At 34.9% G+C, this 23,440-nt stretch overlaps 1 long non-coding RNA gene across 2 annotated transcripts; it reads right to left on the reverse strand.

Annotated features, from left to right (window-relative positions):
* Positions 1-399: 399 nt before the first annotated feature.
* On the reverse strand, positions 400-21,483 carry LOC137850966 (uncharacterized). 2 transcript variants are annotated; one of them, XR_011092928.1, is made up of 6 exons: positions 21,421-21,480; positions 17,557-17,655; positions 7,851-7,907; positions 5,761-5,919; positions 5,515-5,635; positions 400-4,064 (listed from the first exon to the last, which is right to left on the reverse strand). It is a non-coding gene; the product is annotated as an uncharacterized lncRNA (long non-coding RNA). The 2 variants fall into 2 exon arrangements; XR_011092929.1 differs by lacking the exons at positions 5,761-5,919; positions 7,851-7,907; positions 17,557-17,655 and having other exon boundaries at positions 21,421-21,483.
* Between the last annotated feature and the right edge of the window lie 1,957 nt (positions 21,484-23,440).

Genomic DNA, 23,440 nt, shown 5'->3' on the forward strand with positions numbered 1-23,440 from the left:
GTAGAGTACAGATAATTCTGAAAACTTATGCTTGGACTTATTCTCATGCCTGTAGGTACATGCCTGTGCATATGTACAGATTAATGCTATCCAGATCTGGCTTTGGTTGCTTGGATGCTTATAAAAATGAATTCTGCATTTTTTATATCAAATATTTCAAATATAGGACTGAAAGGAAATACTGAATCATAGTCTGAAAAAAAAATGTCTGTTATAGTACAGGTTTTACTTCAGTTTTGAGCCCAGCTAAATTCATGTTGCTGTTACGAGTAAATGATTGTTTATATCTCTGTGTGCATTGTTTATATCATCCTGTGTGTATTGGAAAATTGGCAACAATACTTTGTAATCCATCAGTTGTTTTGAGTCAGGGGACGGTGCATCTTGAACTGCAGGACGAAGGATTATACAGAGTCACAAAATATTACACCCGTCAGAGATGAATTAACCTAATAACAGAAGCTTTACGCAAACTTTGCAGAAATATGCAGAACAGTGAGTTCTCAGACATTAAATTGTATTAACGTATTTTTTTCTTTTATCCATTTAAACTGACATCATTTTATTCAGTTAACTGATGAGTCATGATTGGAAACAGCCACAGTGAAAAAGGAGGCTTTCTGAGAGGGCAGCGTTAAGAGATAGGAAATATAAATAACTTAGCTATTTTTGACATAAAGTTGCAATGTGGTTACACTCAACTTCACACAGTATGCAACAACGACAGTACTCTTTAAAATTCACTAAGCAATTATATACTAAACGTATTATCAACCAATTGTGCATTGGTATATGGTTAATGCTTCACTGCTGTCTAAATAATTACCCTACTCAAGAGATTTTTGTCATTCAAGATTTTGTCATTTTCAAACAAAGTTAACACTTGCAAATCAACCCATGGGCCATTATATAATTTTCTGAATTTTGAAGATATTGTATGACCCCAAGAGAGGTGGGTGCTTAGGATGTAGCAAATGACCCACCCTGAACCTTTTATTTTCTGCCTCGATATGGGTGACCAACTGTTTCTGGGAACACAGAACACATTACACCTCTGAATCTGCTGAAGGAAGTTTCTCTGTACATTTGAATTATAGCTTTACATGTATCTCAGTGTTCAATTTTTGTTGTCAATTGTCTGGAGAAAAGAACATCTTTCTGCAACATCATCTTGCAAATTATTAGTAGGAATTAGAAAAATATTAAGAGTTATAATGAATGAAGATTCTGAGATATAAATAGTTATAATTCAAGTTAATGGTGATTATGACTCAGGAAATGTGTATTCCAGGCAAATTGCAGGTTCTCTGTTTAATGATGCCTGTGACAATAGAAACAATATTATTACTCTGCTAGCTTTGGCAAATGTAAGAAAATCTCATGTCTGGCAAAGAGATTACACATTTCCTGTTGTTTATATTATTTCTTTTTAGGTAAAGAGAAAAGCTTAATTCTACTTTAATTTCATTTGCTCTTATTTCCTATGCTGAGGAAAATTACAAGACCTGCATTTTTCTGTCCTGTGAAAAAGGTATTTTCACTACAATTTCACGTTTGCAGCATGGCTGGAGGGAATATAATATCCTCTCCACCAGCATACAAAGCCAGGTGGGTTTTTGTTTGTTTGCTTGTTTTTGTTTTGTTTGGTTTGGTTTGGTTTTATTTCTCCCTCTTCCTACTTGTAAGGTTGATAGTAAATGATTGCAATATTAAAAAAAAATAAATAATAATCCCTCTGTTTTCATTCTATAGCATTATTTCAACAGATCTAGTCATATACTTGAAACCTTTACCCACAACTGATATTCACAGGAATTTCTGAACAGCTAAGGGGCCACAATGTATGTCAGCTCCCTACTGTTCTGTGTATGTCTCCTGCCAGTGATTTCTGAGACACTATTTGGAATTTGCTAAACTTAGCTGGACCTGCAGCTATCAGCATGATTTTAGCAGCCTCATTCTTTGAGCTAGCCATTAACATGAGGAAGACTCCAGTCACTTGGGAAGAGTAACAAACTATGTGTTCACGTACCTATGTGCCTCAGTGCATAATAAAGCACTTTGCTTTCAAAAACCCTCCATGCCTTTCCTCTATCTCTCAAGTGACAGCAACAACATCTCCGAGCCAGCAAGTCTATAGCCTACATTAAAGCGGTTAAATTATCCTGTCACTAATGGAAGAGAAAAAGCCAAGCACAGGCCCCTTCAGTCCTGTCACAAAAACACAGGCACTGAGTATGCTGGTAGAAATTACCATAATCGCATATTACTGAGCCAAGAATAACAGAAACTCTCTCTTTTACATCACATCTGACTTTAATTTAAGCAGCTCAGGTTTCTGCAGGGATTATACATTGTTTAGTCTCCAGTAGAAAGCTGGTCTTTCAGTAAATAGTAACCAGAATAATGTCAATCAACTTTGTAATAAAATAATGCATGACAAGTCAGATCAGGAAATTCAGTGTTACTTATTAAGAATGCTAGATCGCTTTTTCATGATTTCTTTTGTTAATAAAGTGGTGATTGAATTAATCCTGTGTTCAGTGAACTGTAACACCATGAAAGACCACCAGTAAATGCAAGAGGTAAAAGTAGCACTAAATTAAAAGTCATATGTTCTTCCAATGTAAGTGCACATATAAAAGTGTAAGGGTCTATTGACATGCTTCTCTGGTAACATACATCCATGCACACATGCAAAGAGAACTGAAATATCCCTGCAGAACATCTTCAACACAAAATCCTATTCAATTAGGATAAAACAGCTAATCAGAAAGCTCTTCTGTAACAACATTGCTCAACAAAAATAAAATTCTAGCTCATCTGTAACATGAGTCAGAGTTTCTCAACCTTTTCTGTCTCCCTCCTTTACTTTGAGGCTGGAGGCTTTGGACACAGACAACGATCATAGCAGCTGTGCTATGCAGGGGCTGTGGATACAAGTGTGGGCAAGGCAGGCTAGCAGGAAAGCAGGTGGGGAAATCATTAGTTCTATGTCCAAGGCCATTAACTGAGTGGGCAGCAAGAAAAGACTCGATTGTCAAAAGAATGAGGAAGAATACCTTGTCTATACCTGGCCTGGATTTTATCTTAAAGTGTTAATGAAAAACCATTTTGACTACCCAGAGCCTCTTCCTTGGTACTTTTCTTCTTAGTATTGCAAGGTTCACATCTCTCGTGTCTATGCACTAAATAAATAAATAAATAAAATTACTGGTATATTACTTCAGCCTACTGGATTGCATGCAACAGTTAGACCAAAAAAAAAAAATTAAATTTAGACCAGCAAAATTTTAAATTCTTTCAGCATACTTCATTCAGGGAAGTCCCTACACACCCTCCCAGCAAAATCCGTTGCACTGTTGCCAGTGCAGGCTGTGTCAATATTACAAAAGCTTGTTGCAAGAGCAGAGGCAGAGCTATCCTTCTTGGCCCTATGGCCACAAGCAAGTACCCACCACATCAGTCAAGGCAGAAGAGAGAGGAAGAGCAAGAGGTCAGGCCTTGTTTGGCCAATGCTTGAACTGGTGAGTGCCGAGTCAGCCTGCTGCTTACAGATGAGAATAAACCTGAGCTACTGCCTCTCCGGGACCCAAAGTACCCCTGCAACATTATTATTTAGCATAGATCATATTTACGGGGCCTGTGAACCTATGATTTACAGGTGGTGGGAGAATGAAGAGCACAAAAGATTTGCTACAGGCAAGCGATAATTTTTGGCAGAGAACAGATTTTGTTTGAGCTCTGATAATAGAAGACAGAGCTCCTATTTGTATATTCTCCTGACAGGTAATGAGGCATTCAGAATTATTTCTGCAGCCTGTGAAGCACACGGTATCAGACATCCTGATTTTAAGAGACCAATGCAAAGCAGAAGAAAGTGCCTCTACTCCTTAAATTCTGAAGCTCGTAGAAGTTATAAAAATAAAAGGCAAGTTATTTGTTTCAGGGGTCAGGATGCAGCTCTGGTTAGGTCTACTGTTGAAGCTGCCCCCAAACTCTTCTGTTTTATTAACTCTCAGTCTGCGATGTGAGTAAGGCTCCCTGCAACATCTTCACTGCATCTGAAACAAACAAACAAAGAGATGATTTCACTAAAGAACTTTTACTCGCTTTAATGAAGATGCCACAATACAAGCCTCTGCTGCATTTTAAATGTCCTTTCACTTGAAGTGTGTGCTGTTATGTTTTATGTTTGTTTGTTATTACTGTTTTTTTGTTGTTGTTGGTTTTTGTTTGTTTGTTTCTTTGTTTTTTTCAAAGCAGTGATTTGAGCTTTTCAATATAAAATTAAAAGTTGTCAAGCATTTCTTAAATTACAAATTAGGCAAATTGGGTTCAGCAGCACTCAGGAGGTCAAGGTTGCTGTCTGTAACTTCCGAAATTAATCCAGGAAGGAAATCTGCAGTTTCACCCTGAGAGCAAGACAGTCTCATGTTGTGTCTGGGCCTTGGAAATGAGAGTCAGGACTCTGCTAAAAAGATATTAAACATACAGACCATTCTCCCAAAGACAGAATCTTTATGCAGATTTATAAAAAAGCTTGCAGTTAAATGCAAACTGAAACACTTCTGAGCAAAACAACTGCTCACTGTTAAATCTACTTCATCTGAAATGACCATGTACCTGCAGATAGCTTAAATGATTAATTACACAGACCATATTATGGTCTACAACATACATAAATAGATTTAGATGAAACATTATCATGTAAAAGGATATGTGGAAGATTGTCCAGGATTTCTGAGCAAATTAATATACACTATTTTCATGATATTAGAAGACAATTCATATAATCCATCCATGTGTAAATTTTAGACCTTATAAATGCTAGTTTCAGCTTATATTTCACATTCTATTATTGCAGAGGTCTCTGAAGCATAAAAGTGTTGTATATAAGAACACCATGTAAAATTTGCATTTCTATCAGAAGCCATTAAATTCTTTATGGGAGTGCTCTAATTATTTTTCACCTTCAGAAAGGAACCAGCTATTTGTTAATATAGAAAGCTATTCTTTTACTTTGGTGAATGAGAAACTGAGGTAATCAAGTTGCACAGTTTATCAAGACTCACTCAGTATCACCCCTTCATTATCTTACCATTGCTCAATACCATTTGCCAACAATTCTCACTTAGGGGATTGTGCCAATGGAATTCTGGAATTTGCTGTGATTGTGGAGACTATTTTAAGCTGTGTTGTTATATAGCCAAGTGATGTCAATGTGACACCTTCACCAGTTGTCACCTCCTTTGAAACACTAGACTTCAAAACCAGCTGGATCATTTGTGTTGTTCCAACTCCACCTTATCCAGGATTTCCTTGCATGAGAGACTCTCAAGTCAGTTGTTTGCATCGTAGATCTTTCATAGAACAAAAAAGTCAAGACTCACCAAGGCTTTCTGGGGGAAAATTATCAAGAAATTTCTTTCACTTGGTAGTATCTGATATTTTCTTTTTAACGCTTCTTCAGATGAAGGGAATCTATATTCTGCTACATGAATAGAAATGTACCTGCTTGTTGACACTCGTACAACTGCCAGATGAAAACTTGATGAGGTCAATTCATGTTATGTAGCCATCCTCTTGGTTCCAGAAAACTTACTTCCTTGAAATGTGTATGAAGAAGTCTTACCTATATTCACAAGACAAAGGAAATACATAAAAATTGGGCTGAATCATAGTAAAGAGCAGTCTAGAGGTTACAGCTGGGGTAAAGAGAAGGGCAAGGCATGTACAACAAGGTCTGCCTCCTTTCACCTTCCAGTCAGCTGCACTCTTGAGATTTCAAGGCAGAGGCTTAATCAAGAAGATGCACAGATCCTTCTTTGAAACTCCTGGGGTCCAGCAGACCTCCCGCCTCAATGAGTCTCTCTGCTTGTTCATTCATCAGCTCTATGTGGAATAAACTCCTCAAGACTGATGATGTCATGTCATTCAGAAAGAGATGAGCATTTAAATAATCTTACTTAAAATTATTTGACCAAGCAAAACAGTGAGATTAACACATTAACATGTAGATTGTGACATCCTGACTGATATAGTAAAAACCAGCACATTCATTTATCTTTCTTTATACCTTCACTTAATACAAGAAGAAGTTATCATCTACTACTGTCATAGCACTGGCAAAAGACTCTTACAAAACATTTAACCTCATGGTTATTTATCTCAAAAGAATACAGAGCATAATTTTGTGAAAATAAATTTGGGGACATTTCACTTTTGCAAATATAGTAACTTCAATCATTTTTGCGTTCTCTCCAATTAGTTTATTTTTGTAATATATGGCCAATGACAGTGTTATAACTAATGTTCTTTCCTACAACACATCATATTAAATTGAAATATTTAATTACGAATATATTTAATAGCCCATGAGATAAGTACTTTTATTTCATAATATTAATTCTTAATTATTCATTCTTTCATTAATTATAATGATACATTTTATCTGTGGAAAATAAATCTGTCCCTTTGTGAAGGAGAGCTATACTGTATTCTCATCTTTCCTATGCTGATGTTTAAAAATTGTGGATTAACCTATACAAATATATAGATATAAATAAAATCACTATTGGTATATTAATAACTGTAGCTGTTGTTTTGTTTTTTTTTTTTTTTTTGTTTTGTTTTGTTTTGTTTTAAAGCTTATGCTCTCTAAAAAAATAGCTTCTACTCAAAGTTTCTATGAAGTATATTTAGCCTTATTTAGACATTTAAAAATAATGGTACAATAGTTCAGCGGCATTCCTTAAGACATTAAAGTGGTTCTGCAGGAGGAAAACGTACTGTCAACAGCACATACAGATAGATAAGACTAGACATTCAATGACACTTAGCTGATGATATCAGCTACTAATGTACCTTTACCGTTGTAGTCTAAAAAATTGCACCTTAATCTTTAATATTTAATTATAAGCATCTCAGAATTTTAAATATATAGGTATATGTATATTTATATACTTATTATTAAATATTTATATATATTACTAATATTAATGATATATATAAATAACATACATTAATGTATATAATTATATATATATGTATATTTATTTATATATTTGTTTATTAATAATATATGTAAATATTTGTATATATTATTATTAAATATACATTATGTAATATATATATTAAAATAAAATATATTTTTATTTATATATATATACCATATTTATATATATTTTAGATATAGAAATATTTTGAAGTTTACTGAAAGAACCTTGCACTATAAATGGTCCATAGACTTTTTTTTTTTTCTAAACATGCTTGTTCAATAGAACAGCAAAAAAAAATGCCATGAGTAAACAGTCAATGTCTTTCAATATGCTGGATCTTTGGAAGGCTGATCCAAAGCTCAGCAGAATCCTTGGGAGTCTTTCTAGATCATTTACTGGGTGTTAGGGAATGTTCCAAATATTTAGTTACATAAACAATTATTTTGGATAATAGGTCAAGTTAAAAAAAAAAAAGTCAGTTAATACTTGCAATTAGATTCCACCAATGTTATGTAGATCTATTGTTTATCCATCTTTGAATAAAAGTTATTCTGCATTTAAGCTTATTCAGTAAATCCTTACTTTCCATATCTTACTTTTAATACAGTACAAGAAAATTAAACATCAGTAAACAGACCTGAGCATAAAGATTAACATGTATAAAACCATGTACATGCAGAAACCATTACTGTGTGTTTATTGTTTTGGTATACCACAGGACTGTTTTATGAAATACGAATGAACTACAAACACAGAATAAGCAAAGATGGCTCTTTTGAATCAAGTTAATCACTTTGTTTTATAGTTATATTAGTATATAACTATAGTATATAATAGTTATATTATTACCCGTCAAAAGAACAATCCCCTGCTTGGGTTCTTTCTCTGTCACTGTAATTCCTGTTTCTGCAGAAATAAAGGTCCTTGAAACAGACTTGCTTATTAGAGCAAGATTTGATCTATGCATACCATTGCTCAAGATACATTCATTTTAATGTTCATATTCCATTTCATGATTTTAATGAACATTGTTTAAAACTTTTAAAATGATAAAATTTCCAGTAGTATGACTTTCTGTAGAGCACATTTCTCCTATCCAGCAGAAAACCTGACTAGCTTTTGGTTATATCTGGTTGAATTGTATGTTACATGGTTAAAATTTAATAACCCTTTACTTTGTTATGAATACTTTCTTAAGATGATTTTTTTTCTTTGAATGTCATGTAGGATACGTATAGATAGTAACAGTATAGGTAGAAGTATACATTCATCCATTGAATTTTTATCAGATATTAATGAAAATGATCCAGATATTACTGCTAAGATATAACTACTAAGAATTCTTAGTTCTATTCTAAATTCTTTATATGGTTCTAGGTCACATAACAACCTCTTTTGTAACACTAATACTTTTTTCTTTGTTAGAGGAACACCTAAATAAAAAGATAACAGCTGGATAACAATCAGTGGCATGTGTCTGCCCTATAGTGGAGACGATGATTCCCTTTGACTGCAACCCCACGAGTGGTGGACTACATTTCATTCATGGTTCATGTCGGAGCTTTCTGTTTGTGTGTGGAAGTGTTAGAAAAAAAAAACATATTTTCTGCTAAAAACAACAACAAAACTGTAAAGTTTTTCCTGCATTTTTATATTTTTTAAAAGAGCTTTAAATAAATCTATGGGCTTTATTATCTATTGTTTGCTTGTTAAATATGTACATCTTCTGTTTTAACTTCCAGTAATCATCATATTAAATTTAGGGTGTCTTGCACTCAAGTCAGTAACACAAATTTACTGACCACTCCATTATACAACTTGCATCACACTTAATTAGGAAATTCTGTCCATTTGTTAGCACAGTGCTTTTCATAAGTAGCACATTAAACTATTGAGTTTCTCTTTGAGAACCCATCTCAAATGTTTTATCTGACATTACAAAATTTATGTCTGCAATAAGTGGGTTGCAGTAGTCATTAAAAGGCTGTAAATTTCAAAGCTGTGAATACACTCACACAACTGTGTGAAATACGTGTTTGTGAAGCTCTGAAAAGCAACTCTACCCTGTTTCTAAAATCATTATTGATTTTTTCTGTCTTTTAAGTTGTTAGCTGTTGAAATTGTAAAGAATCCTTTAGTCTGTATGAAATGAAGTAGGAAAGGGGGACAATTTATGTCAAAATTTGATGAAGGGAAGATTTTAATTGTGTGCAGAATGAGAAAACAAAGTGTATTCTTTGAACAAGCTAAATAGATCGTTCCAAAACTTTTCTTCTCCAAAGAAGGATTTTTTCTTTATATTGACCCAGATGTAAACCAATATATACTTAATTGTATACCTTATCATTTCTAAGTGATAAAGTTGTTAGAGAGCGAATACTGTGGTCTTGACCTGGACTGTGATTTGACATTTTTTAACAAAAATGCCTAAACAGGCATTTTTGTTAAAAAAAAAAAAAAAAAAAATCTAATGAGACGTTTGTGGGCTTAAAATCAAGGTAAACCTTGATTGTTAAATCAGTGATAGTTAAATCAGTGAAGTTACCCCTGGTTACCCCGGTTTAGAGAAAATCAGATTCAGCATATGAAAACTGGTAAGAAACAGAAGCTGTATATACCTGGATAAGGAGCATTTTTTGTCAGCCTTTTGAGACATTATGACCATGTCAATATTATTACATTTAGAGATTTTAGTATTTTTGTGACATAGGTAAAAAATGTAATCCCTTTTCTAAAAGAACAAGTAAGAAACTAGAGATAATAAACCAAGATTCTTTCTTACTCAAAATGACCATTACAACATAATAGATTTTTCTTTATATGAGAGGTCAAATTTTAATGTATTTTTTTTATTTTATTTGCTTCCCAAAAGATTTTTTTTTTTTCATTTCAGCAAGGAAAAATGCAGTTTTCAAAGCATAACTGTAATTTCAGTTTAATATAAGTATCTCACTATTTCTTTTTTTTATCCCTTTCTTAAAATCATAGTTCCTGCTGTTACTATGGTGGCCTCCTCTGCAACAATGTGTTGCAATTGCCGCCCCTGGCCTTTGCTGCCAAGCTGGAGCAAGGGCATTGGAGGGAGATGAGCCTGAAAATAACAGTGAAAGAAAAGGATAAAGAAAGGATTAAAAACTAGGCAGAGTGCAAGACCTAGTTGTCAATAAACCAAGGTGGTGCTTTAAACGCTGGAGTTTTTTCTCTCCTGACTGGAGAGGAAACCATCAGTTTGACAAATGTAATGATGGCTAGTATGCAGTCACTACACTAACAACTGTGCTGTATACTTGATCACATCCAAGACAAAACAGGTATTTCCTGGAAGCCTAAGCAGACTTAACATGAGATATCTCAGCTATTAAAAATATCCCTGTACAAGCTGACAGCTGAATAACAGCTTTACAGACAAACCAGAAGACTCAGGACTTCATGGAAAATCTCCCACGTGCCTGGTGACAGGACAAGGGGGAACGGGCTAAAGTTGAGCCAGGGGAGGTTTAGGTTGGATATTAGGAAGAACTTTTTTACTGAAAGGGTTGTTAGGCATTGGAATAGGCTGCCCCCAGGGAAGTGGTGGAGTCACCATCCCTGGAGGTCTTTAAAAGAAGTTTAGATGTAGAGCTTAGTGCTATGGTTTAGTGGAGGACTTGTTAGAGTTAGGTCAGAGGTTGGACTCAGTGATCTTGGAGGTCTTTTCCAACCTAGATGATTCTGTAATTCTGTAAAATGTAGAAAGATATAAAGGCAGATATCCTGACAAAAACTGAGAAAAAAAGTCCAGGACTTCTGCTGATAATTTTTGCCAAACTTGTTATTTTTTTTTTCAAAGAAGTTTTCCTGGGGCTGAACCCCATGAGCAACATGGATTCTGAAATATATATGTCTCTGTGGCATCAGCACCTATGGTATTACTTTAGGACTGGCTATAAAATTATCAATGTCATCCATTCTCTGGCAGAGAAAGACCCATACAAATAAAACCACACTGTAAGTTTCTTACCAGGCTCAAGTCCCTCATATAGGTTAAGTATTAACATTAATTTTTGTTTCCCAGTAATTTAAATGAGAGCTCTTTCACTAAAAGTACTGAGCCTCTCCTGTAACTTAAGTGTTCATTGAACATAATTGACTCAGCTTCATACTTTCATTTCACAGCAACATATTTGATTTTAAAGGTAGTTTTCTATCTCAGTTGTGTTGCTCTGATCAAAGTCATATAATGCTTTATAAGAATGACCAAATTTCTGCTTCTCTTCATTTAGTATTGTTTGTAATTAAAACATGCCTACAATTGTTAGAAAATATAAAAATCAATTGTTATATTATTTCCTTCTATTTATTAAAGTCAGAATATCTCTGTGGTTAGCAATATAGTAATGAGTACAAGGCATGTCTTCTGCAGCAACAAGGAGCTCACTGGCACATTCATAGTTAAGACTTAAAATTGAATTCAGAATTTTCACATTCTACAACAGGTCAAACAAACAGACCCTCCCAAATTCACAGGAGTGACCAGTGAAGCAGGTGGCACGGGCAGACAATCAGAAACAGCCTACAATCACAACAAACACTGTGTGTGTTCCTCCACACTGGTGACCACCAAATAGCCTCAAGGTCAGTTCACATCATTGATAATCATGTGAATTCCAAAAAAAAGAAAAAAAAGAAAAAAAAATAAGAAAAGAAAAAAAAGAAAAAGCTATGTCCATTGCTAACAGAATGAAAGCCAAGTGAGGTAACCAGGCTCCTTCAAGGAAAGAGTCACTATTCAGACAAAAAGGTGAAATCAAGTTGTAATGAAGCTTAGTAGAGTTGGTTGGGAAAGGAACTGCATAATACATGTAGAAGACAAAAGCATTTTCAGTTTCATCCTGGTTGTAGCTTGCTTTCAAATTTGCAGGGTTTTTTTGTTTGTTTGTTGGTTTCCCCCTCTGTTTTTCATAATAGAAACTGCAAGAAAACACTCAAAGCAGTATCTTTTAATTTCAATGTAGATAAATATCTTTTCCTTGTATGCCAGGAAAAAACTTTATATTTTGTGTATTCTTGAAGCTTTTTGTATTTTCAAGGCTTTGAATGTTCTGATTTATGAAAGTTTTTTAAGATTGCAGAGTATCTAATGCTCTAAAAGCATCAAGCATTGACCATTGTGACACATTTCTGAAAGGAAAATATTGGAATAAAAATGTTTTTGGATCAGTAAAAACTTTATGTTGCAACAAAATTGCTTCACTTCAGTTTTACCTTTTTCCATAATTTAGCAGACATTCTGCTAAAAGAAGCTTTAAAATGAACAACTGAATAATGTCAGGTGTTTTTTCTGTTTTCCTACGAAATAAATTTCTGGAGAAATATAACTTCATGAAGCATTTCCTGTTTAATGGATTTACTTTTTACAAGAACAAGTATATGGAGTTATACATAAGAGCCATTTGCCTCAATATCCTGTCTTGGAAAGTGGTTGGTATGCTTATGGAATTATGTATAAGATGGAGAACTCATAAAGTGTAATATTTCCCCTGGTATGCCATCTCAGTTTCCAGCAATTAGGTAACAACTTCCTAAGCTGGAGATCTCATCTGGACCATCACTCTCTACCAGCACTGATGCAGCTACAACTCGAGAAATTATCCAGTCCATTTCTGTTGAATACTGTGGTTTTGACCATACAGGAATTGGTGCTGTGGGAGCAGCACCAATTTGTGGCCTCATATATCTTTCTTTTTTTCACTTACAAGAAACGGATTACACATTCAAAACAATTCTTCTAGTTCATGCACCATTTTATAAAGTCGTGGAGAAACAGAAATATACAAAAATGAGGGCGCATGTGAAAAAGGGAGACTGAAAGAAGGATTGAAGTATATTAAATATACATAGGCATAAGAAAGTACTAAGAAAGTTTTGAAAAAAGATGAGTGAAAGAAGAATGGTAAGAAAGAAAGCTTGCTAGAAACATGAAAACAGCTTTCAAAAAGATGAAATCATGCATATTCTAATTAATATAAAAAGGGGGATGAAATTTCAATGTATCAAATGTAAAATGTAAAATAAAAACAAGACAGATCAAAACGAAATCTGAAATAAAAACTCATATTAAATCCTTTAAACACAACAGAAGAAACGCAATGCATGGTAAGTAGGGACAGCCAATGATCAGGATTTGATGCTAAACAAACTCTTTGCCTTAACATTCCCTGTGGAAATAACTGAACTCCTTGTTCTTGGAGTGCGCTCAGCAGAGGGTCTGTCCAGAATTGAAGCGATTGTAGGAAAAGCTGTGGAAGAAACTGACAAAATGAACACTAAAACAAATTGCCAGGCCTGGATCGTATCCTCCCAAGGGTTCCAAGAGAAATAGCTGAATTAATAACAGCGCTACCTAACCTCTGGTTTAGGAATCCCGTAGCACCTGAGGACTAGCAAGTGTGGTATCAGATTTTTTGAAAAAGCTCCACGGGGACCAAGAAACCCCAAAGTCTGAGTTCTTTACTGGGAAAATTAGCACTACTGCACACCAAGTGCACAACTTGAGAAATATGGTCTGTCTGGGAAAAGCTAGCATGGCTTCACTAAGGTGAGGACTTAGTTGTTCAGTTCTCATACATGTGAAAAACTTCAATTCTCATTTGTTTTATTCTACAAAAATGCAGAATAAACTAGACATTAAGAAAAATAAATTAAAATATCTTTTTGGCATATAAGAATTTTAAAATGTATATATTTCCCCTCATAAAATGGATTATACTTTTATTTTTTAACATATTTGTCTATTAATGGTAGATCTTTTTCCAGAGCTCTTAGGAAAGTAAGGTTTCCAGCTTTATGAGTAATTAGAGGTCAGTTTCTTTTGTTCCCAAGGATATTCATAATGCAAGAAGAAAAGGAGAACGGAAAAGATGCAGAGTCTATTACTTTCCTGGCCCAGCCCTGACTAAATTGATTTAGCTTAAGGGGCAGTCTACTCCAGAGCCATTACAAGAGACACCTTCACTCTTTGAAGATCTCCAGACCAGCTCTGAACTGGCATTGCTTTCTTTTTCCCTTTCCGTTCTCCCCTGATCTTTCTCTCCATGTCCTGGCCAGCAAGAACAGAATCATCCTGGCTGAAGCCTTCCTAATTCTCTGAGATAGGCAATTCCTCACAAATTCCTCTCTGTACTTTTTCTCAGTTGAAAGTTAGGATTCTTATTCTATTGAAGCCTCCTGACTGTATATAGGCTGCAGAAGTCAAACATATTTTTCCCTGTCTCTATATTCAGTGTTTTGCTGTGTGATGGAATTTACAAGGGAAAACTGGCTGTGTATAATTTGGAAACACAGAAGGGTCATGTTGTCTCCTTACAGTTTTACCAGTCTTCTCCCTCTCTATGACCAATAAGCCATTATACACGTTACTTACTTACATTCATTGTTCTTTCATTTAAACAGCCAGTCTTTATGTTCATCTGACACTTTTAAAACTAATTTACACAGAAAGGGCAATTCTACTTGTCATATTTTGGAAGGTTTTAGTTTTTTAATCAGGAAATTGCAATTGAGCTGTTGCAATTCCACCTCACATATTTATTACCTCTGCTTTAAAGATACAGAAAAAGTATTGCACATTTCTGCCCTTCAGAAGTGTTCAGCTGCAGTGAGCTGCTCTAGTTGCAGTTTGCAGCAGACCTTCAGCTGAACTGGGCTGGCCAAGTGGAAATAGCTTGAAAGAATTCACAAATAAGATTTGTTTGACCACTTAATAAAATGTTTTTTCTCTTGCTCCTTTAAAGCACTAATTTAAGAAAAACCCGTTCTACAGTTATCGAGCCCTGATTCTGAAAAACATTTCATGCCTTGATCTTGTTGCTTTATTCCCAAACAATCCTATATCTCCCTGTGCCTTGGCCAGGGCTCTACAGTGCTGCCCCAAACCCTTTCCTCTTCACAAGTGTTATCTGGAGTAAGTTCCAGCAATGGAAATAAGAAGCAGCCAGGGTCTGCAGCAGAACAGCACCCCAGCACCTGACAAGTACATGAGGTGGAGAAACCAGGCCGAGGAGCAGCATCCCCATGTCCTGGGGAACAGAGAAGGTGGAAAACAATATAGCAGGTCTCCAGAGACTTTCTGCAAGATTTCTCCTCTAAGAAATAGTAGGACATTGAGGTAGACAGAATCCACTTAATCTTTACTGTCCTCAGGCCCAAAAGTTTAACAGTACAATAACAATATTAAGTTTCTCTTTTTCTCCCAACTGGTGTTGGTAATCACTAACATTCTCTTTAAAGGATTGTAAGTACAGAGGAATGTTCACTTTAAAAAAGTATCTGCCCACACCCCAAAATATTTTTACTCAAGTAAACTGTGCATGTCTGAATACCACAGATTAGAGAAACCCTGTGCTGGACTTGGCAAACATTTATTTTGACAGACAAGTTAGTTGCCTGTTCAGTCCACAATGACTGAGTAATGGTAACGAATGGAGAACCTCTATGGTGGGGAGGAGAGCTAGAAGGAGTGAAGGGTTTGCATGAGGGGAGCTCATAAGCTCAGTGTTTTGAGCAGTAGTATGAGAAGGAGAGAGACTTTTTCTCAGTGCACATTCAGAGTCAGAGAGGATCCTAGCAAAGGTTTTGGCTGGGCTGACTAAGCTGACCAGGTCGTGCTGAATATTCCCATCTGCTATTTACAGTAGACAACTTGGTACTGCTAACTGTGTTTCACACATTTGCATCCAGCCTGTTGGCCCTGGGCTTCATGAACACTGCAAACTTTTTCTCAAATTTAGTATATCAAATTCAGAGACTGTTTGGCCTCATCCAAAAAAAAAAAAAAAAAAAAGAGACCATTAATACAATTGTTTGGATTGATGATACAGTAATCTTGTTTCTCATATTTAATCCTGAAAATGGGAGATCAGGCAAATCAGACAGCCAAATTCAGAGAGTATTTGTTGCTGCTAGAAAATGTAATTGGGATTTTGAAAACCAAGACCGTAGGATTTTTACTTATTTATGGTAATAATTTTATGTTTTTCTCAAGGCTTACGTTGTCAAAAGCCCAGTGAATTCTGCCTTTTATTCAGCTCTGGTGATTATTATAACACTCAAATACTCCAAGGGAGCATTCTCCCTTGCTTCCCCTGGCACTCTGGAAATCATGGATAGTTTCTCCGTTTCACCGTAGTTTCTCATAAAACACAAGCTGCTGAAACAGCTTTGTTTTGTCCTTTGGTTATCCTTCACCTGCCCAACTTCATTGAACTGAAATTTCCTGTAGTGGTCATCAAGCCTGAAGAAACTTTATAAAATAATCATGTGGATTCCAAAGAGGAGAGGGAAGGTTCCCTTGGGCTTTGTTTCGTGCTCCAAGGAAGGGATTCTGCCTGGGGCTAGAGTCAGCTCTGTGCTGCTCTTCTCCTCTGAACCACACTGACCTTGGGCAAGCCTGGACTTCTGAGTGGACATTGCAGAACAAGAATACAAATATCGTTTCTATAAGGGCTGTGAATTTTAATTAAATCCTACAAAACTCTTTGATAGCTGTTAAGTAAAGCTCTGTGAAATACAAATAAGTAGAAAAAGGTATGCAAAGGAAGAAGGAATTATAATATATGTGATTAGCAACGTGGTATGCTAATGTATTCTTGCCATCAGATCATTCACATACAAAGTAATGCAATTTTAAAGGGATTTTCACAAATTATGAATCAACATAAGTAACATTTGTTTAAATTCCTTGTCCACAATCTTATAACTTACAAAACCATTTCAATATAATAAAAGTTTAAAACTTCTTCACTGAATGCCTAATGAAAGTTATGCAATTAATCACAAGCCAAATACTTTACCCTGAATAAAATGCAAAATCAGTAAGTGTGAGGAACTAACAGGAAGTTGCATGCATGAATCTACCAACTAAATTAGAATGGTGGATATGAACCCTCTTTTCTTCTTTTTAATAAAAGTGACTAATTTGGCTAGAGGGTAAGATGAACCATATCATCATTTCTTATCATTGGAAGACAAATTACAATAATGAGATTCAATAATAGCTGTGATGAAAGCAATTAAAAGGTGTTTATGACACATTTAAAGTTAAAGGTGTCTGTCCAAAGTTATGATTTCTGTGATTCATTACTGTGTTTGCATTAGGACATATGCATACTTAGTTTTATTCCATTAATATTCTGCTCCTAAACAGCTATCAGTGGATTTCAGTAAGGAACATCTGCTAAAAGCAACTTCAATCATTTTATCTAAGGAAAACAGAAGCAGAAAAGTTGGCTGATATGACCCATTACATATAAATTTTCAAAGAGTAGTCATAGCACAAACTTGCAGCATCAAGTTTTAGAACATCATCATGTCTGCATCACTATTTACAGAAAACTAACATGGGAAGAGGTGAATCTTTCCTGTCTTGTAACAAGACTCCAGAAAATGACATAAGCAGGCATAAAGGGGGATGCTCTGTTAAACAAGCTACAATGATATGATTCCAGATAAGTCTGTTTAAGATAGCTAGACAAACAGAGTTATGTATTTTTAACACTGTTCATATGAAAGTACTTACACTTGATGTAGACCCCAATAATATTTTTTTCTATCTCCATAGGTGTAGACAGTGGAGCATTTCAAAAACTTTTCTTCTTTCTGAGAAGTTTTTTTCTTCCTATATAGAAAACTAATGCTGAATTATCTAAGTTGATAATGCTTCTTAGCTCTTTTGGTAATTATTCACTTCAGGATCATTATCATTTTTTCCTTAAGGAAGAATCTTACAGAAGAACTATCACTTTTCATTGAAAAGAACGTGTATATTCTTGTGTTACAGCTGCTTACTATATTTTTATGTCATTCTTATTTTTCTTGAATGGGTCTTGCTCTACTCTAAAGATGGAATAACACTGGAAGAGCTGCAAAATAGACTGAGTGGGGTCAACTTGGTGAGAAAAAAACTGGTTATATAAATAATTTGGTTATATAAATAATTTGGTTATATAAATAAATAATTATTTGGTCATTACTGCATTTTATGGTTCATTTTGTACTTGTCTTAAGGTTTTGTGAACTGTAAACCCCTACCTAATAAAATACAACTGTATAGTTGTTTCCCCGATGAGGAATACCCCAGTATTCCTCCACGCTCATATAGAAGACCAGGGGATAATTCAGTAGGTCAACAGCAAGTGTAACTTCATACAGCCATAATCATGTCCTTAACTCCTTCTTGTGAGGCACGTGATAGCACCTAAAAAACAGAACTTCAAAATGCCTCAAATTTTCAGCCCACAGTTCCTCTTGTTTCTGCATATCTTGTCAATGTGGCATCCACAGGACAACACCACATCACATCTCAAGCAACCTTGCAAAGCTGCAGAGTGAAAAATATTGTCAGGATCATATTTACTGTCCCTTGGGTTTAGTGGGAGAACCCACAAAAGCGATTTGCTCTTCAGTGCTCCAGATCCAGAGCATCTTCTGACCTGTTGTATCTGTGTTTTAGAGGGACTTGGAAATATGAGGCTTATTATGTTGAAAATAATACCCAGCCTGAGAGGTATGAGCCAGAAAAAAACATATGTTCCTTAAATCCCTATTGAAAACAACCAGAAAAAAAAATCAATAAAGAATATAACTATGCTTGTAAACTATTAAAATGGAAGAATTAAACACTGTAAAAATATTTTATTCCAATTAGCAAGTAAGGACATCTTAAGAAAAATGCATTTTTTTCTTGTTTTCTAACAGTGGACGGAGCAGTAATTGCTTCTTTGTAAGGTGTTGTAGGTTCTGCATTTGTATAAAGAGGATCTGGTCATCAGTATGCCAAGTCTTCTGCCAGCAAGAGGATTATCATAGCTAATACATCCCTGAGTCCTCCATGAAGATGTGATTGTGTAATACCATTAATTTGCTGCCTTTCAGCCATCTAATATCCTTAGCAGTGATTGTATAACCATATATGGTTATACATATAACCATACATATACATACACATATAACCATGTATATATGGTTATACATCTTGTACAAACACTACCTTTTGGGCTATGTTCTGAATTTTTACATCCTTTTGTATTCTGTGAATCATACCTTGGCTTGTGCCTATTGGCATCAATAGATCACTCAGAGGAATCCACTCCCATAAGGGGAAATCTACTTTCTGTGGAGAAATAAGTCTGGAGTTTTTACATATATGTAGGATTTGCTTTATACAAATCACAATTAAGAATTTGAAGGTCTCAGTTGCAACTGAGTGTTGACACTGCTTCCTTCCAGAACCAGACAGCAATTGTATCTAAACAGATGTCATTTTCTCACATTAAAATAAAATTTTCTCAAATAAAATAAAATAAAATAATAATAAAAAGAGGTTGTTCTCTACAAGACATAGGTAGCTATCCTTTCATTCTCTTCTATATATAAAAAAAAAAGTCTTAGCTGGAATATTTCAGCAAAGGATTGAACTAGATTATCAAAGTTCCTTTTAGATCTATTCCTACTGCTATTATTATTATTGCAATTATTATCATTGGAACATAGGAACTATATTGTGTGCTACAGCAAAATCTGTCTTGGCCGTGTAATATAGTCATAGGCAGCTACCAAGTCATACCATGCTTTCTGAGGCCTCTCTGTGCTATACCAGATGTGGCAAAATATTTTAACATGTAGAATATGTCATGTTCAACAGGCCCTTGAGAATCAGGAGGTAAGCACTTGGTAATCAGATTTGTCAGCAGTGGTGCTATTTCACTTTTATAAACTGTTCAAGCACTAAAGTTGGATCCATCAGTTAAATACAATTCCAGATTTTGGAAACACAGAGTTTGTATCAATAAAAGTTAACTGTTTTTTTACACTCATTTGTGTGATTAAAGACGCACAAACACATTTGCTATTACACTAAGTGAACTGACAAGAATTCAGTTTCCACCATGCTTACACAGACTTGGCAACAACGATGATTTTGGTCTCTTGAATAATTGTGTGCCTAAGGACCATGGCAGTGCTGATGCCTGCAGTGATTTTCCTGGCAGGGACTGTGTTCCCTTATTGCCTTATCTGTGCCGTGCAGAACTGCAGTTTTGCCTTTTCTGCTTCCATCAGCAGTAGCAAGAGATTTCTCAGATATATCACCTATTGCTTGTACTTTTATCTTCATTTAAGCTCTCGTTGCTCAAAATATGTCTATAATAGATAAGAGTATGGTAGGCTGATTTCTTAGACTGATTTTCTCTTGCTCACTGAAAACCTGCCTAAATCCTTCAGCCTGCCTGTATGGTTCCTAACCCATATTGTACCTTTTTATTGGAACATCTTTGTCTGCTAGTACTCCAAGATCTGCACAATTGCTAAAAATAATACAAATGAAATGCAGAATACTTGAATACTACCTGAAACAAACTAGAAAATGAAGCCCATCTTTCTAAACGTAAATCCAGCATCTTATTTGGACATACTGAAGAGAATTTTGTTTTTGTCTGTTCAGTACTTTCTCAGGAATCTTCTGAGATAATGCTTAAACTATAAAGTTTTATTAAAGTCTGTGTGCATCACTCATAACCTTGTTTTGTCTTTGCAAATACAATCGGCCACTAACTCAAGATGCAGGCTCTTCTATCTTCCCATTCATAAAGGTCTTTGCTTTCCCCTCTTGTCACAATTAACCTTTACTCTGCTGATTGGAGGAAATTAATTTTTTGTTGAAGAAGGATTGATGGAATAAATTACGTTTTAGTATTTAGAAAACATCAGCATATGTAGAACATGGTCTCTGCATACTACGCATAGTTCTTTGGCATTTACAGCAAACTCAGTTTTAACTGTCTTACTAGAACAGAAGGTTAATGGCTTAAGAGCAGAAATGCAACTGCATCTCCTGTTTAGAAAGTGACATGATTTATTAAAATATATTTGAATAGTTGCACATATTTGTACTGCTTTTCTGGCTGGAACATTAAATGAATTTTACTTTAAACTTCTCTGCCATTTCCATACTTCAAATAAAACATAATTTCCTTAGGATAATATTACATTGTGCTTTTCTATTTATTTTAAATCACATGGTTCTGTAATTAGTGTTCGTCTCTGCTGAAGTGCTTTATTTTTCATTACACTCAACAGATCTGAATTGTTACTATGTTGTTCCTTCAGCATTGATTGTAAGACTTATTCTCCAGGAAATTTTATGTTTTGATCATCTGAACAAATGCTGAGTGATCCTGTGGCTCATTTCCTCATCTATTTAATGGAAATTTTGTCAAGTCAGAAATCCTTTTTGAGCTGGGGAAAAAAAAAAAAAGATGCCCAAACAAATGTACTTCACTCTCATAATTGGCTTAGAGCAATAGACAAAACAGACAACTAACTTAAAGCAGCTGCTTTATTTTAGAGAGCTAAAATAAGATAGCATAATACTAATATATCCTACCTCAAGAATTCAGCATTTCATAGACTTTGTGTTTTTGAGGGATGCTTTCTTGTTTCTGCTGATTCTACTGGCGTGAGTTAAAGTTAAACAAGCTTCCTTTTAACAGTACTCAGCTGAGTGCAATCACACTCTGTAAACAAAACTGGCTTAAGATTTTCTCCTTTCAAAAGGGAGAAAAATTGGAAGATTTATTACACATACAGGTTGTCTTTTCTCAAACAGTTATAAATGTCCTCTAATAAAAGAGCAACATAATTGCCAATTATGCCATTAATAACTTTATGATTCATTACAGACATATAAAAAATTGTCTCAGGCTATCATTGCCTCGACCTCTGAGCCAAACTGTGTTTTTGATATATGACCATGTTCCACACTGGTCTGAATGTCTGTGCAATTTCAGCTTCAAGACTTACTAAAGTGTCTGCACTTTTGTTTATACGGTTTCTTCTGTGTTATATTCTTTTGCTTCAAAGGTAGCTATTCCAACTGATTTACTATTTAATACTATAAATATTATGCAGAGCACTTTTCAGGCTTCTGTGCATTTGTTATTTGTATGTTGAATCCATTCAGCCTTAAAAGAGCCTAAGTCTAAATGTAAGTGATCCTACAGTTGAAGGTGTACTTGTTTTAGGGGATGGAGTCCCACAAGCTGTGTTTTTACTTCAAGGATAGGTGAGAACAGTGAGCATGCAGTCCTGCTTTATTGATCACATGGACCGTGCGTATGTGCCCAGGCTCCTGTTAAACTTAGCATGGAAAGGAGTAAGTTCACATATCACCCAAATGCTGCCATTCAAACATTCAGGCGGGATCTCACCAGTGTGCCTCTGTACTTCTGGAATTGTCTCCTCAATTGTACTTACTTTTTAGATATAATTTAAACCAAATTCCATGTACAATATAGCTCTCAGGAAACACTAACTAAATGCATTGTACAGCCAGAAATACTTGCAATCCACAGCCAACTTGGTCTTAAGAAATATACTCCCTTTGGATCAGCTGCAGAAAATGAAACTCTATCAACTGTAGGACTTTCTTTCTTCCTTTAGGTCTGTTTAGCATCATTCAGCTGGATCAAGCTCCTTTATGTATCATGAAAAAAACATTTTGAAATCTATCCAACATTGTTTTACTAAAGAGTCAGCCATTTCTTCACTCAAAACATGAAATATATCTGATTAAATTATGCTCATATGTGCATCATAATTACATAAATGAAGGTAATGATTTTTAAAGTACCAAAACTTTGATTAAACTAATTAATCAAAGATAAAGACTTGACCTATGAAAATCAGGAAGATCTTTTCCCCCACACCCTTGGGTAAAGTCCTAACAAAGGAAATGGTCTTAAAGTTCAAATAGGACTTAAAGTTCAGCATGCCTTAAAGTTCAACAATTTCTTGACAATAAGAAAACCTAACTCCAGGGTACAAACCTATTAGAAACACTGAGACACCAGTTTACTTGGAATATATTATGGATCACAATTTATTGCCAGACATCAGACATTTCTTGCAAAACTTTATTACTATGAAAATATCAGTGCTTTTCATATGGCTATCCCTTTCTGAAACTTGAGAAACTTTAAACTTTCATTTATGTGTTGAGAAAATTAGTTGATACTTCACAAGTTTTTCCGTTCTCTTGAAAAGCTATGTCTCAAAGTCCCTTTTCTAATTTGGGGGAAAAGTAAATTAATACCTCATTTCCAAAATAACTGAGAAGAAACAAAACAAAATAAAAAATAAAAAATAAAAAATAAAAATAAAGGAAAAAAAGATGGAAGGTCTCAGTTCAGTGATTCTGCAATGTCACTTAATGAAGGATGAATCTTAGATGAAAAAATCTGCAATCAACACTATTTCCTCAAAGAGGCTAAGCGTTCAGTAGAGTCAAACGGGCACATGACTTTTGGAAATCCATCCTAGAATTGTGTTTTTTTTTGATTCGCCACCTTAAGACTTTAAAAATAATGGACAGCTATATATTTTAATCTCAAATACATGTATGACTG

Source organism: Anas acuta, chromosome 2 (assembly GCF_963932015.1).
Source record: "Anas acuta chromosome 2, bAnaAcu1.1, whole genome shotgun sequence".
Classification (NCBI taxonomy): domain Eukaryota; kingdom Metazoa; phylum Chordata; class Aves; order Anseriformes; family Anatidae; genus Anas; species Anas acuta.